Raw genomic sequence first — 11878 nt, 5'->3', positions numbered from 1 at the left:
CTGGGCTGCCCCCCTCTTCCCCGCCTCTTTTGCGGAGCCGGGCGTCCCGGCCATGCGCCACCTGCACCTCTTGCCCTTCTCACTCCTCCTGCCCATCTCACCACTGCCTCCCTACCCCTGTGCACTTCCCCCTCCTCCACCTTGCCTCCCTCTCCAACACTCTCCCCAAATCCATGGCCACCTCCCTCAGGGACACCAGGCCTCTTTCCTCCACCCAGTGAGCCGCCCGCCCGCCCGCCCGCGCCTTCCTGCCTGTCTTATGGATGCCACAAAGCCTTCTCCACCTGCCTCCCTCCCCTCACCGCCTCCCTGGAGCCCTCCTCCAGCTCTCCCCACCGCTGGCCATGCTGGTGGCTCTTCCATGCTCTTGGGCGCCTCCAGGCGTGAAGCCTCTCATCCACAGCAGGAGGAACGAGGAGCTGCAGGGACCCAGGCATCCGCGGCCCCCCCTGCCAGCCCCATTTGCCCCAGGGATGGAGGAACCGTGCATCCAAACAACCCCCAAGAGCTCACCCACTGCCCTCCTTTGGCAGGGACCCAGCAGTCTGGGGGAACCCCGGCATCCGAGGGTTGAAGGCATCCACGTGCCACCCCCAGCCAAACCCCCTCACCCCCATGCACAGAGGACCAAGGCCTCCGGCACCCCCCCACCCCACCCCAAATAGCCAACCTCCCCTGCAACCTGTGTCCAGGGCACCCAGCTGTCTGACCACCCTGGCCCGCCCCGCCCTCCCACCTGCCCTTGTCTATGGAGGACCCAGGCGTCTGCGCACCTCCCCCCATAGCCAAACCCCCCTCCCCCCACAACCTCTGCCTGAAGGCATCCTGGGGACAAGGACATCCAGCTGCTGGTCTCCAGACAACGCCCCCCTCCCCCGGCCCTTTCTTCTATGACGCACCCAGGCGACCCGGTGGCACTCTGCAGCTGAACACCCTCCTCTTGTGTATGAGGCAGCCAGGCGCCTCAGGCACCCAGGGCTCTGGGCACCCCCATCTGGGTAAGTCCCCTCGCCCTGTGAGCAAGCACTTCACCTCCAAGCAGACGCCCACGCACTTCACCAGCCCTTCCTCAGCGCTTGTGCAGGGCACCCAGGCCTCTGCGCACCTCCCCCCCACCCCGCCCAATGTTCCTCCCCGCATACAAAGGACCCGGGTGTCCCTGCTGCCCCCACCCAACTCCATCTACCAGGCTCTCAGGCAGCTGGGCCACCCCCCGCCCTTCCCCCACACACCGAGGGCCCAGGTGTCTGGGCAGGGGAGGGGTGGCTCTTTATTGGCTCTCGAGGGGGTCCCAGGGCACGCGGCAGGGTCACCTCGGGGTGCTGGGGGCGGGTCAGGTGCTGCACACCCGTGTCACGCCCATATCCCATGCCTGTCGCCCCTGCGGCCTGCCCCTCTCCCATGTGTCACAGGCGGTGCCAGCAGGTCCAGCCCCGGGAGTCACGTGTGTGCCACCCCCATGTGCTGGGGCTCACCTCGCGCTGGGTGGCCGTGGCCCGGGGCCTCGGCGGCCACACACTGGAGGCACCCAGAGCGGGCACTGGGTGACCGCAGGTGCAGGAGGACACCTGCGGGTGTGCCCCCCACCCAGAGTGCGCCCCGGCTCAGGCTGTCGGGGGTGGGGGGCAGCGGTGCCTTTGCGGTGGGCTGAAGGGACCCCAAATGCCTCCCAGTCTGCCCAAAGTCCCCTCCCCTGTCCCCAGTCTCCCCCCGCGTCTCCACATGTCCCCCCGTCCTCAGCCTCGTCCCGTGTCCCCCATGGCTCCCCTGCCTGTCCCCGCATCCTTCCCCCGCTCCCCACACGTCCACAATGTGTCCCTCTCAGCCTGACCCCAATCCCCATGTGGCCCCTGTGTCCTCTGTCTTCCTAACCTCGTCCCCACGTGTCCCCTTCGTGTCCCCACAGCCTCCACCCGCTCCCCCGGATCTCCGGAGCGTCCAGGTGGGACGGGACCTCTGGAGACCAACCTCCTCCAACCTCCTGCTCCAGCACGGTCACCCACAGCAGGTGGCCCAGCACCGCGTTTCCCAGGTGCCTTTGGAACATCGCCAAGGCTGGAGCTGCCACCACCTCGCTGGGCAACCTGCTCCGCTCCAGTGCTCCAGTGCTCCGTCACCAGCTTGGTGTCCACCAGGACCCCCCCCAGGTCCTTCTCTGCACAGCTCCTCTCCACCACGTGCCCCCCAGCCTGGCCCGGTGCCTGCGCTTACCCCTGCCCTGCGGCAGGACTCGGCCCTTCCCTTCGTTCAACTTCAGGGCGTTCCTCTCTGGCCCTCTCCAGACCCTCCACGTCCCTCTCAACAGCAAGAACCGACCAAGCCCAGCACACCGGCACTGCCGGATTCCTCCCCACCTTGTACCGCGACACCCACGCCGCGTCTCAGACGGGCACTGGCGTGAGCTCGTCCTTTCAGAGCTCTTCCTTTCGGGGCATAAACCTCCTCTGGGCGGGATTTCTTCCCCAGCACGCCTACGGGAGGAAGCCGCGCTCTGCAGATGCCTCTCTTGGCCGTCCTTGGCCATTCCCCACGGCTGCAGCTATTGCAAGGCACTTATGGGGCGACTCGTGTATTTGTGTGGACGACGGAGCAGCTGTAGCTGTTTCAGTCATACCCCGGGCAGAGCGGGGACTGCTGCAGGCATCTGCCGCGGCTTCCATCACGCTTGGTGCTCACGACAGGCCGAAGTAGCTCAGCTGGGAGAGCGTTAGACTGAAGATCTAAAGGTCCCTGGTTCAAGCCCGGGCTTCGGCACTGGGCTGCCCCCCCTCTTCCCCGCCTCTTTTGCGGAGCCGGGCGTCCCGGCCATGCGCCACCTGCACCTCTTGCCCTTCTCACTCCTCCTGCCCATCTCACCACTGCCTCCCTACCCCTGTGCACTTCCCCCTCCTCCACCTTGCCTCCCTCTCCAACACTCTCCCCAAATCCATGGCCACCTCCCTCAGGGACACCAGGCCTCTTTCCTCCACCCAGTGAGCCGCCCGCCCGCCCGCCCGCCCGCCCGCGCCTTCCTGCCTGTCTTATGGATGCCACAAAGCCTTCTCCACCTGCCTCCCTCCCCTCACCGCCTCCCTGGAGCCCTCCTCCAGCTCTCCCCACCGCTGGCCATGCTGGTGGCTCTTCCATGCTCTTGGGCGCCTCCAGGCGTGAAGCCTCTCATCCACAGCAGGAGGAACGAGGAGCTGCAGGGACCCAGGCATCCGCGGCCCCCCCTGCCAGCCCCATTTGCCCCAGGGATGGAGGAACCGTGCATCCAAACAACCCCCAAGAGCTCACCCACTGCCCTCCTTTGGCAGGGACCCAGCAGTCTGGGGGAACCCCGGCATCCGAGGGTTGAAGGCATCCACGTGCCACCCCCAGCCAAACCCCCTCACCCCCATGCACAGAGGACCAAGGCCTCCGGCACCCCCCCACCCCACCCCAAATAGCCAACCTCCCCTGCAACCGGTGTCCAGGGCACCCAGCTGTCTGACCACCCTGGCCCGCCCCGCCCTCCCACCTGCCCTTGTCTATGGAGGACCCAGGCGTCTGCGCACCTCCCCCCATAGCCAAACCCCCCTCCCCCCACAACCTCTGCCTGAAGGCATCCTGGGGACAAGGACATCCAGCTGCTGGTCTCCAGACAACGCCCCCCTCCCCCGGCCCTTTCTTCTATGACGCACCCAGGCGACCCGGTGGCACTCTGCAGCTGAACACCCTCCTCTTGTGTATGAGGCAGCCAGGCGCCTCAGGCACCCAGGGCTCTGGGCACCCCCATCTGGGTAAGTCCCCTCGCCCTGTGAGCAAGCACTTCACCTCCAAGCAGACGCCCACGCACTTCACCAGCCCTTCCTCAGCGCTTGTGCAGGGCACCCAGGCCTCTGCGCACCTCCCCCCCACCCCGCCCAATGTTCCTCCCCGCATACAAAGGACCCGGGTGTCCCTGCTGCCCCCACCCAACTCCATCTACCAGGCTCTCAGGCAGCTGGGCCACCCCCCGCCCTTCCCCCACACACCGAGGGCCCAGGTGTCTGGGCAGGGGAGGGGTGGCTCTTTATTGGCTCTCGAGGGGGTCCCAGGGCACGCGGCAGGGTCACCTCGGGGTGCTGGGGGCGGGTCAGGTGCTGCACACCCGTGTCACGCCCATATCCCATGCCTGTCGCCCCTGCGGCCTGCCCCTCTCCCATGTGTCACAGGCGGTGCCAGCAGGTCCAGCCCCGGGAGTCACGTGTGTGCCACCCCCATGTGCTGGGGCTCACCTCGCGCTGGGTGGCCGTGGCCCGGGGCCTCGGCGGCCACACACTGGAGGCACCCAGAGCGGGCACTGGGTGACCGCAGGTGCAGGAGGACACCTGCGGGTGTGCCCCCCACCCAGAGTGCGCCCCGGCTCAGGCTGTCGGGGGTGGGGGGCAGCGGTGCCTTTGCGGTGGGCTGAAGGGACCCCAAATGCCTCCCAGTCTGCCCAAAGTCCCCTCCCCTGTCCCCAGTCTCCCCCCGCGTCTCCACATGTCCCCCCGTCCTCAGCCTCGTCCCGTGTCCCCCATGGCTCCCCTGCCTGTCCCCGCATCCTTCCCCCGCTCCCCACACGTCCACAATGTGTCCCTCTCAGCCTGACCCCAATCCCCATGTGGCCCCTGTGTCCTCTGTCTTCCTAACCTCGTCCCCACGTGTCCCCTTCGTGTCCCCACAGCCTCCACCCGCTCCCCCGGATCTCCGGAGCGTCCAGGTGGGACGGGACCTCTGGAGACCAACCTCCTCCAACCTCCCGCTCCAGCACGGTCACCCACAGCAGGTGGCCCAGCACCGCGTTTCCCAGGTGCCTTTGGAACATCGCCAAGGCTGGAGCTGCCACCACCTCGCTGGGCAACCTGCTCCGCTCCAGTGCTCCAGTGCTCCGTCACCAGCTTGGTGTCCACCAGGACCCCCCCCAGGTCCTTCTCTGCACAGCTCCTCTCCACCACGTGCCCCCCAGCCTGGCCCGGTGCCTGCGCTTACCCCTGCCCTGCGGCAGGACTCGGCCCTTCCCTTCGTTCAACTTCAGGGCGTTCCTCTCTGGCCCTCTCCAGACCCTCCACGTCCCTCTCAACAGCAAGAACCGACCAAGCCCAGCACACCGGCACTGCCGGATTCCTCCCCACCTTGTACCGCGACACCCACGCCGCGTCTCAGACGGGCACTGGCGTGAGCTCGTCCTTTCAGAGCTCTTCCTTTCGGGGCATAAACCTCCTCTGGGCGGGATTTCTTCCCCAGCACGCCTACGGGAGGAAGCCGCGCTCTGCAGATGCCTCTCTTGGCCGTCCTTGGCCATTCCCCACGGCTGCAGCTATTGCAAGGCACTTATGGGGCGACTCGTGTATTTGTGTGGACGACGGAGCAGCTGTAGCTGTTTCAGTCATACCCCGGGCAGAGCGGGGACTGCTGCAGGCATCTGCCGCGGCTTCCATCACGCTTGGTGCTCACGACAGGCCGAAGTAGCTCAGCTGGGAGAGCGTTAGACTGAAGATCTAAAGGTCCCTGGTTCAAGCCCGGGCTTCGGCACTGGGCTGCCCCCCCCTCTTCCCCGCCTCTTTTGCGGAGCCGGGCGTCCCGGCCATGCGCCACCTGCACCTCTTGCCCTTCTCACTCCTCCTGCCCATCTCACCACTGCCTCCCTACCCCTGTGCACTTCCCCCTCCTCCACCTTGCCTCCCTCTCCAACACTCTCCCCAAATCCATGGCCACCTCCCTCAGGGACACCAGGCCTCTTTCCTCCACCCAGTGAGCCGCCCGCCCGCCCGCCCGCCCGCCCGCGCCTTCCTGCCTGTCTTATGGATGCCACAAAGCCTTCTCCACCTGCCTCCCTCCCCTCACCGCCTCCCTGGAGCCCTCCTCCAGCTCTCCCCACCGCTGGCCATGCTGGTGGCTCTTCCATGCTCTTGGGCGCCTCCAGGCGTGAAGCCTCTCATCCACAGCAGGAGGAACGAGGAGCTGCAGGGACCCAGGCATCCGCGGCCCCCCCTGCCAGCCCCATTTGCCCCAGGGATGGAGGAACCGTGCATCCAAACAACCCCCAAGAGCTCACCCACTGCCCTCCTTTGGCAGGGACCCAGCAGTCTGGGGGAACCCCGGCATCCGAGGGTTGAAGGCATCCACGTGCCACCCCCAGCCAAACCCCCTCACCCCCATGCACAGAGGACCAAGGCCTCCGGCACCCCCCCACCCCACCCCAAATAGCCAACCTCCCCTGCAACCTGTGTCCAGGGCACCCAGCTGTCTGACCACCCTGGCCCGCCCCGCCCTCCCACCTGCCCTTGTCTATGGAGGACCCAGGCGTCTGCGCACCTCCCCCCATAGCCAAACCCCCCTCCCCCCACAACCTCTGCCTGAAGGCATCCTGGGGACAAGGACATCCAGCTGCTGGTCTCCAGACAACGCCCCCCTCCCCCGGCCCTTTCTTCTATGACGCACCCAGGCGACCCGGTGGCACTCTGCAGCTGAACACCCTCCTCTTGTGTATGAGGCAGCCAGGCGCCTCAGGCACCCAGGGCTCTGGGCACCCCCATCTGGGTAAGTCCCCTCGCCCTGTGAGCAAGCACTTCACCTCCAAGCAGACGCCCACGCACTTCACCAGCCCTTCCTCAGCGCTTGTGCAGGGCACCCAGGCCTCTGCGCACCTCCCCCCCACCCCGCCCAATGTTCCTCCCCGCATACAAAGGACCCGGGTGTCCCTGCTGCCCCCACCCAACTCCATCTACCAGGCTCTCAGGCAGCTGGGCCACCCCCCGCCCTTCCCCCACACACCGAGGGCCCAGGTGTCTGGGCAGGGGAGGGGTGGCTCTTTATTGGCTCTCGAGGGGGTCCCAGGGCACGCGGCAGGGTCACCTCGGGGTGCTGGGGGCGGGTCAGGTGCTGCACACCCGTGTCACGCCCATATCCCATGCCTGTCGCCCCTGCGGCCTGCCCCTCTCCCATGTGTCACAGGCGGTGCCAGCAGGTCCAGCCCCGGGAGTCACGTGTGTGCCACCCCCATGTGCTGGGGCTCACCTCGCGCTGGGTGGCCGTGGCCCGGGGCCTCGGCGGCCACACACTGGAGGCACCCAGAGCGGGCACTGGGTGACCGCAGGTGCAGGAGGACACCTGCGGGTGTGCCCCCCACCCAGAGTGCGCCCCGGCTCAGGCTGTCGGGGGTGGGGGGCAGCGGTGCCTTTGCGGTGGGCTGAAGGGACCCCAAATGCCTCCCAGTCTGCCCAAAGTCCCCTCCCCTGTCCCCAGTCTCCCCCCGCGTCTCCACATGTCCCCCCGTCCTCAGCCTCGTCCCGTGTCCCCCATGGCTCCCCTGCCTGTCCCCGCATCCTTCCCCCGCTCCCCACACGTCCACAATGTGTCCCTCTCAGCCTGACCCCAATCCCCATGTGGCCCCTGTGTCCTCTGTCTTCCTAACCTCGTCCCCACGTGTCCCCTTCGTGTCCCCACAGCCTCCACCCGCTCCCCCGGATCTCCGGAGCGTCCAGGTGGGACGGGACCTCTGGAGACCAACCTCCTCCAACCTCCTGCTCCAGCACGGTCACCCACAGCAGGTGGCCCAGCACCGCGTTTCCCAGGTGCCTTTGGAACATCGCCAAGGCTGGAGCTGCCACCACCTCGCTGGGCAACCTGCTCCGCTCCAGTGCTCCAGTGCTCCGTCACCAGCTTGGTGTCCACCAGGACCCCCCCCAGGTCCTTCTCTGCACAGCTCCTCTCCACCACGTGCCCCCCAGCCTGGCCCGGTGCCTGCGCTTACCCCTGCCCTGCAGCAGGACTCGGCCCTTCCCTTCGTTCAACTTCAGGGCGTTCCTCTCTGGCCCTCTCCAGACCCTCCACGTCCCTCTCAACAGCAAGAACCGACCAAGCCCAGCACACCGGCACTGCCGGATTCCTCCCCACCTTGTACCGCGACACCCACGCCGCGTCTCAGACGGGCACTGGCGTGAGCTCGTCCTTTCAGAGCTCTTCCTTTCGGGGCATAAACCTCCTCTGGGCGGGATTTCTTCCCCAGCACGCCTACGGGAGGAAGCCGCGCTCTGCAGATGCCTCTCTTGGCCGTCCTTGGCCATTCCCCACGGCTGCAGCTATTGCAAGGCACTTATGGGGCGACTCGTGTATTTGTGTGGACGACGGAGCAGCTGTAGCTGTTTCAGTCATACCCCGGGCAGAGCGGGGACTGCTGCAGGCATCTGCCGCGGCTTCCATCACGCTTGGTGCTCACGACAGGCCGAAGTAGCTCAGCTGGGAGAGCGTTAGACTGAAGATCTAAAGGTCCCTGGTTCAAGCCCGGGATCTAAAGGTCCCTGGTTCAAGCCCGGGCTTCGGCACTGGGCTGCCCCCCCCTCTTCCCCGCCTCTTTTGCGGAGCCGGGCGTCCCGGCCATGCGCCACCTGCACCTCTTGCCCTTCTCACTCCTCCTGCCCATCTCACCACTGCCTCCCTACCCCTGTGCACTTCCCCCTCCTCCACCTTGCCTCCCTCTCCAACACTCTCCCCAAATCCATGGCCACCTCCCTCAGGGACACCAGGCCTCTTTCCTCCACCCAGTGAGCCGCCCGCCCACCCGCCCGCGCCTTCCTGCCTGTCTTATGGATGCCACAAAGCCTTCTCCACCTGCCTCCCTCCCCTCACCGCCTCCCTGGAGCCCTCCTCCAGCTCTCCCCACCGCTGGCCATGCTGGTGGCTCTTCCATGCTCTTGGGCGCCTCCAGGCGTGAAGCCTCTCATCCACAGCAGGAGGAACGAGGAGCTGCAGGGACCCAGGCATCCGCGGCCCCCCCTGCCAGCCCCATTTGCCCCAGGGATGGAGGAACCGTGCATCCAAACAACCCCCAAGAGCTCACCCACTGCCCTCCTTTGGCAGGGACCCAGCAGTCTGGGGGAACCCCGGCATCCGAGGGTTGAAGGCATCCACGTGCCACCCCCAGCCAAACCCCCTCACCCCCATGCACAGAGGACCAAGGCCTCCGGCACCCCCCCACCCCACCCCAAATAGCCAACCTCCCCTGCAACCTGTGTCCAGGGCACCCAGCTGTCTGACCACCCTGGCCCGCTCCGCCCTCCCACCTGCCCTTGTCTATGGAGGACCCAGGCGTCTGCGCACCTCCCCCCATAGCCAAACCCCCCTCCCCCCACAACCTCTGCCTGAAGGCATCCTGGGGACAAGGACATCCAGCTGCTGGTCTCCAGACAACGCCCCCCTCCCCCGGCCCTTTCTTCTATGACGCACCCAGGCGACCCGGTGGCACTCTGCAGCTGAACACCCTCCTCTTGTGTATGAGGCAGCCAGGCGCCTCAGGCACCCAGGGCTCTGGGCACCCCCATCTGGGTAAGTCCCCTCGCCCTGTGAGCAAGCACTTCACCTCCAAGCAGACGCCCACGCACTTCACCAGCCCTTCCTCAGCGCTTGTGCAGGGCACCCAGGCCTCTGCGCACCTCCCCCCCACCCCGCCCAATGTTCCTCCCCGCATACAAAGGACCCGGGTGTCCCTGCTGCCCCCACCCAACTCCATCTACCAGGCTCTCAGGCAGCTGGGCCACCCCCCGCCCTTCCCCCACACACCGAGGGCCCAGGTGTCTGGGCAGGGGAGGGGTGGCTCTTTATTGGCTCTCGAGGGGGTCCCAGGGCACGCGGCAGGGTCACCTCGGGGTGCTGGGGGCGGGTCAGGTGCTGCACACCCGTGTCACGCCCATATCCCATGCCTGTCGCCCCTGCGGCCTGCCCCTCTCCCATGTGTCACAGGCGGTGCCAGCAGGTCCAGCCCCGGGAGTCACGTGTGTGCCACCCCCATGTGCTGGGGCTCACCTCGCGCTGGGTGGCCGTGGCCCGGGGCCTCGGCGGCCACACACTGGAGGCACCCAGAGCGGGCACTGGGTGACCGCAGGTGCAGGAGGACACCTGCGGGTGTGCCCCCCACCCAGAGTGCGCCCCGGCTCAGGCTGTCGGGGGTGGGGGGCAGCGGTGCCTTTGCGGTGGGCTGAAGGGACCCCAAATGCCTCCCAGTCTGCCCAAAGTCCCCTCCCCTGTCCCCAGTCTCCCCCCGCGTCTCCACATGTCCCCCCGTCCTCAGCCTCGTCCCGTGTCCCCCATGGCTCCCCTGCCTGTCCCCGCATCCTTCCCCCGCTCCCCACACGTCCACAATGTGTCCCTCTCAGCCTGACCCCAATCCCCATGTGGCCCCTGTGTCCTCTGTCTTCCTAACCTCGTCCCCACGTGTCCCCTTCGTGTCCCCACAGCCTCCACCCGCTCCCCCGGATCTCCGGAGCGTCCAGGTGGGACGGGACCTCTGGAGACCAACCTCCTCCAACCTCCCGCTCCAGCACGGTCACCCACAGCAGGTGGCCCAGCACCGCGTTTCCCAGGTGCCTTTGGAACATCGCCAAGGCTGGAGCTGCCACCACCTCGCTGGGCAACCTGCTCCGCTCCAGTGCTCCAGTGCTCCGTCACCAGCTTGGTGTCCACCAGGACCCCCCCCAGGTCCTTCTCTGCACAGCTCCTCTCCACCACGTGCCCCCCAGCCTGGCCCGGTGCCTGCGCTTACCCCTGCCCTGCGGCAGGACTCGGCCCTTCCCTTCGTTCAACTTCAGGGCGTTCCTCTCTGGCCCTCTCCAGACCCTCCACGTCCCTCTCAACAGCAAGAACCGACCAAGCCCAGCACACCGGCACTGCCGGATTCCTCCCCACCTTGTACCGCGACACCCACGCCGCGTCTCAGACGGGCACTGGCGTGAGCTCGTCCTTTCAGAGCTCTTCCTTTCGGGGCATAAACCTCCTCTGGGCGGGATTTCTTCCCCAGCACGCCTACGGGAGGAAGCCGCGCTCTGCAGATGCCTCTCTTGGCCGTCCTTGGCCATTCCCCACGGCTGCAGCTATTGCAAGGCACTTATGGGGCGACTCGTGTATTTGTGTGGACGACGGAGCAGCTGTAGCTGTTTCAGTCATACCCCGGGCAGAGCGGGGACTGCTGCAGGCATCTGCCGCGGCTTCCATCACGCTTGGTGCTCACGACAGGCCGAAGTAGCTCAGCTGGGAGAGCGTTAGACTGAAGATCTAAAGGTCCCTGGTTCAAGCCCGGGATCTAAAGGTCCCTGGTTCAAGCCCGGGCTTCGGCACTGGGCTGCCCCCCCTCTTCCCCGCCTCTTTTGCGGAGCCGGGCGTCCCGGCCATGCGCCACCTGCACCTCTTGCCCTTCTCACTCCTCCTGCCCATCTCACCACTGCCTCCCTACCCCTGTGCACTTCCCCCTCCTCCACCTTGCCTCCCTCTCCAACACTCTCCCCAAATCCATGGCCACCTCCCTCAGGGACACCAGGCCTCTTTCCTCCACCCAGTGAGCCGCCCGCCCACCCGCCCGCGCCTTCCTGCCTGTCTTATGGATGCCACAAAGCCTTCTCCACCTGCCTCCCTCCCCTCACCGCCTCCCTGGAGCCCTCCTCCAGCTCTCCCCACCGCTGGCCATGCTGGTGGCTCTTCCATGCTCTTGGGCGCCTCCAGGCGTGAAGCCTCTCATCCACAGCAGGAGGAACGAGGAGCTGCAGGGACCCAGGCATCCGCGGCCCCCCCTGCCAGCCCCATTTGCCCCAGGGATGGAGGAACCGTGCATCCAAACAACCCCCAAGAGCTCACCCACTGCCCTCCTTTGGCAGGGACCCAGCAGTCTGGGGGAACCCCGGCATCCGAGGGTTGAAGGCATCCACGTGCCACCCCCAGCCAAACCCCCTCACCCCCATGCACAGAGGACCAAGGCCTCCGGCACCCCCCCACCCCACCCCAAATAGCCAACCTCCCCTGCAACCTGTGTCCAGGGCACCCAGCTGTCTGACCACCCTGGCCCGCTCCGCCCTCCCACCTGCCCTTGTCTATGGAGGACCCAGGCGTCTGCGCACCTCCCCCCATA

At 66.9% G+C, this 11878-nt stretch overlaps 2 non-coding genes across 2 annotated transcripts; both read left to right on the top strand.

The window, feature by feature from the left end:
- The first annotated feature begins 2681 nt into the window (after window positions 1-2681).
- TRNAF-GAA (transfer RNA phenylalanine (anticodon GAA)) lies at window positions 2682-2754 on the top strand. Its single transcript has one exon. It is a non-coding gene; the product is annotated as a tRNA-Phe (tRNA).
- Window positions 2755-5444: 2690 nt separating this feature from the next.
- Window positions 5445-5517, top strand: TRNAF-GAA (transfer RNA phenylalanine (anticodon GAA)). Its single transcript has one exon. It is a non-coding gene; the product is annotated as a tRNA-Phe (tRNA).
- Window positions 5518-11878: the final 6361 nt, after the last annotated feature.

The sequence above is a fragment of the Struthio camelus genome, chromosome 22 (assembly GCF_040807025.1).
Source record: "Struthio camelus isolate bStrCam1 chromosome 22, bStrCam1.hap1, whole genome shotgun sequence".
Lineage (NCBI taxonomy): Eukaryota > Metazoa > Chordata > Aves > Struthioniformes > Struthionidae > Struthio > Struthio camelus.
This window is presented reverse-complemented; position numbering and strand designations above follow the sequence as displayed.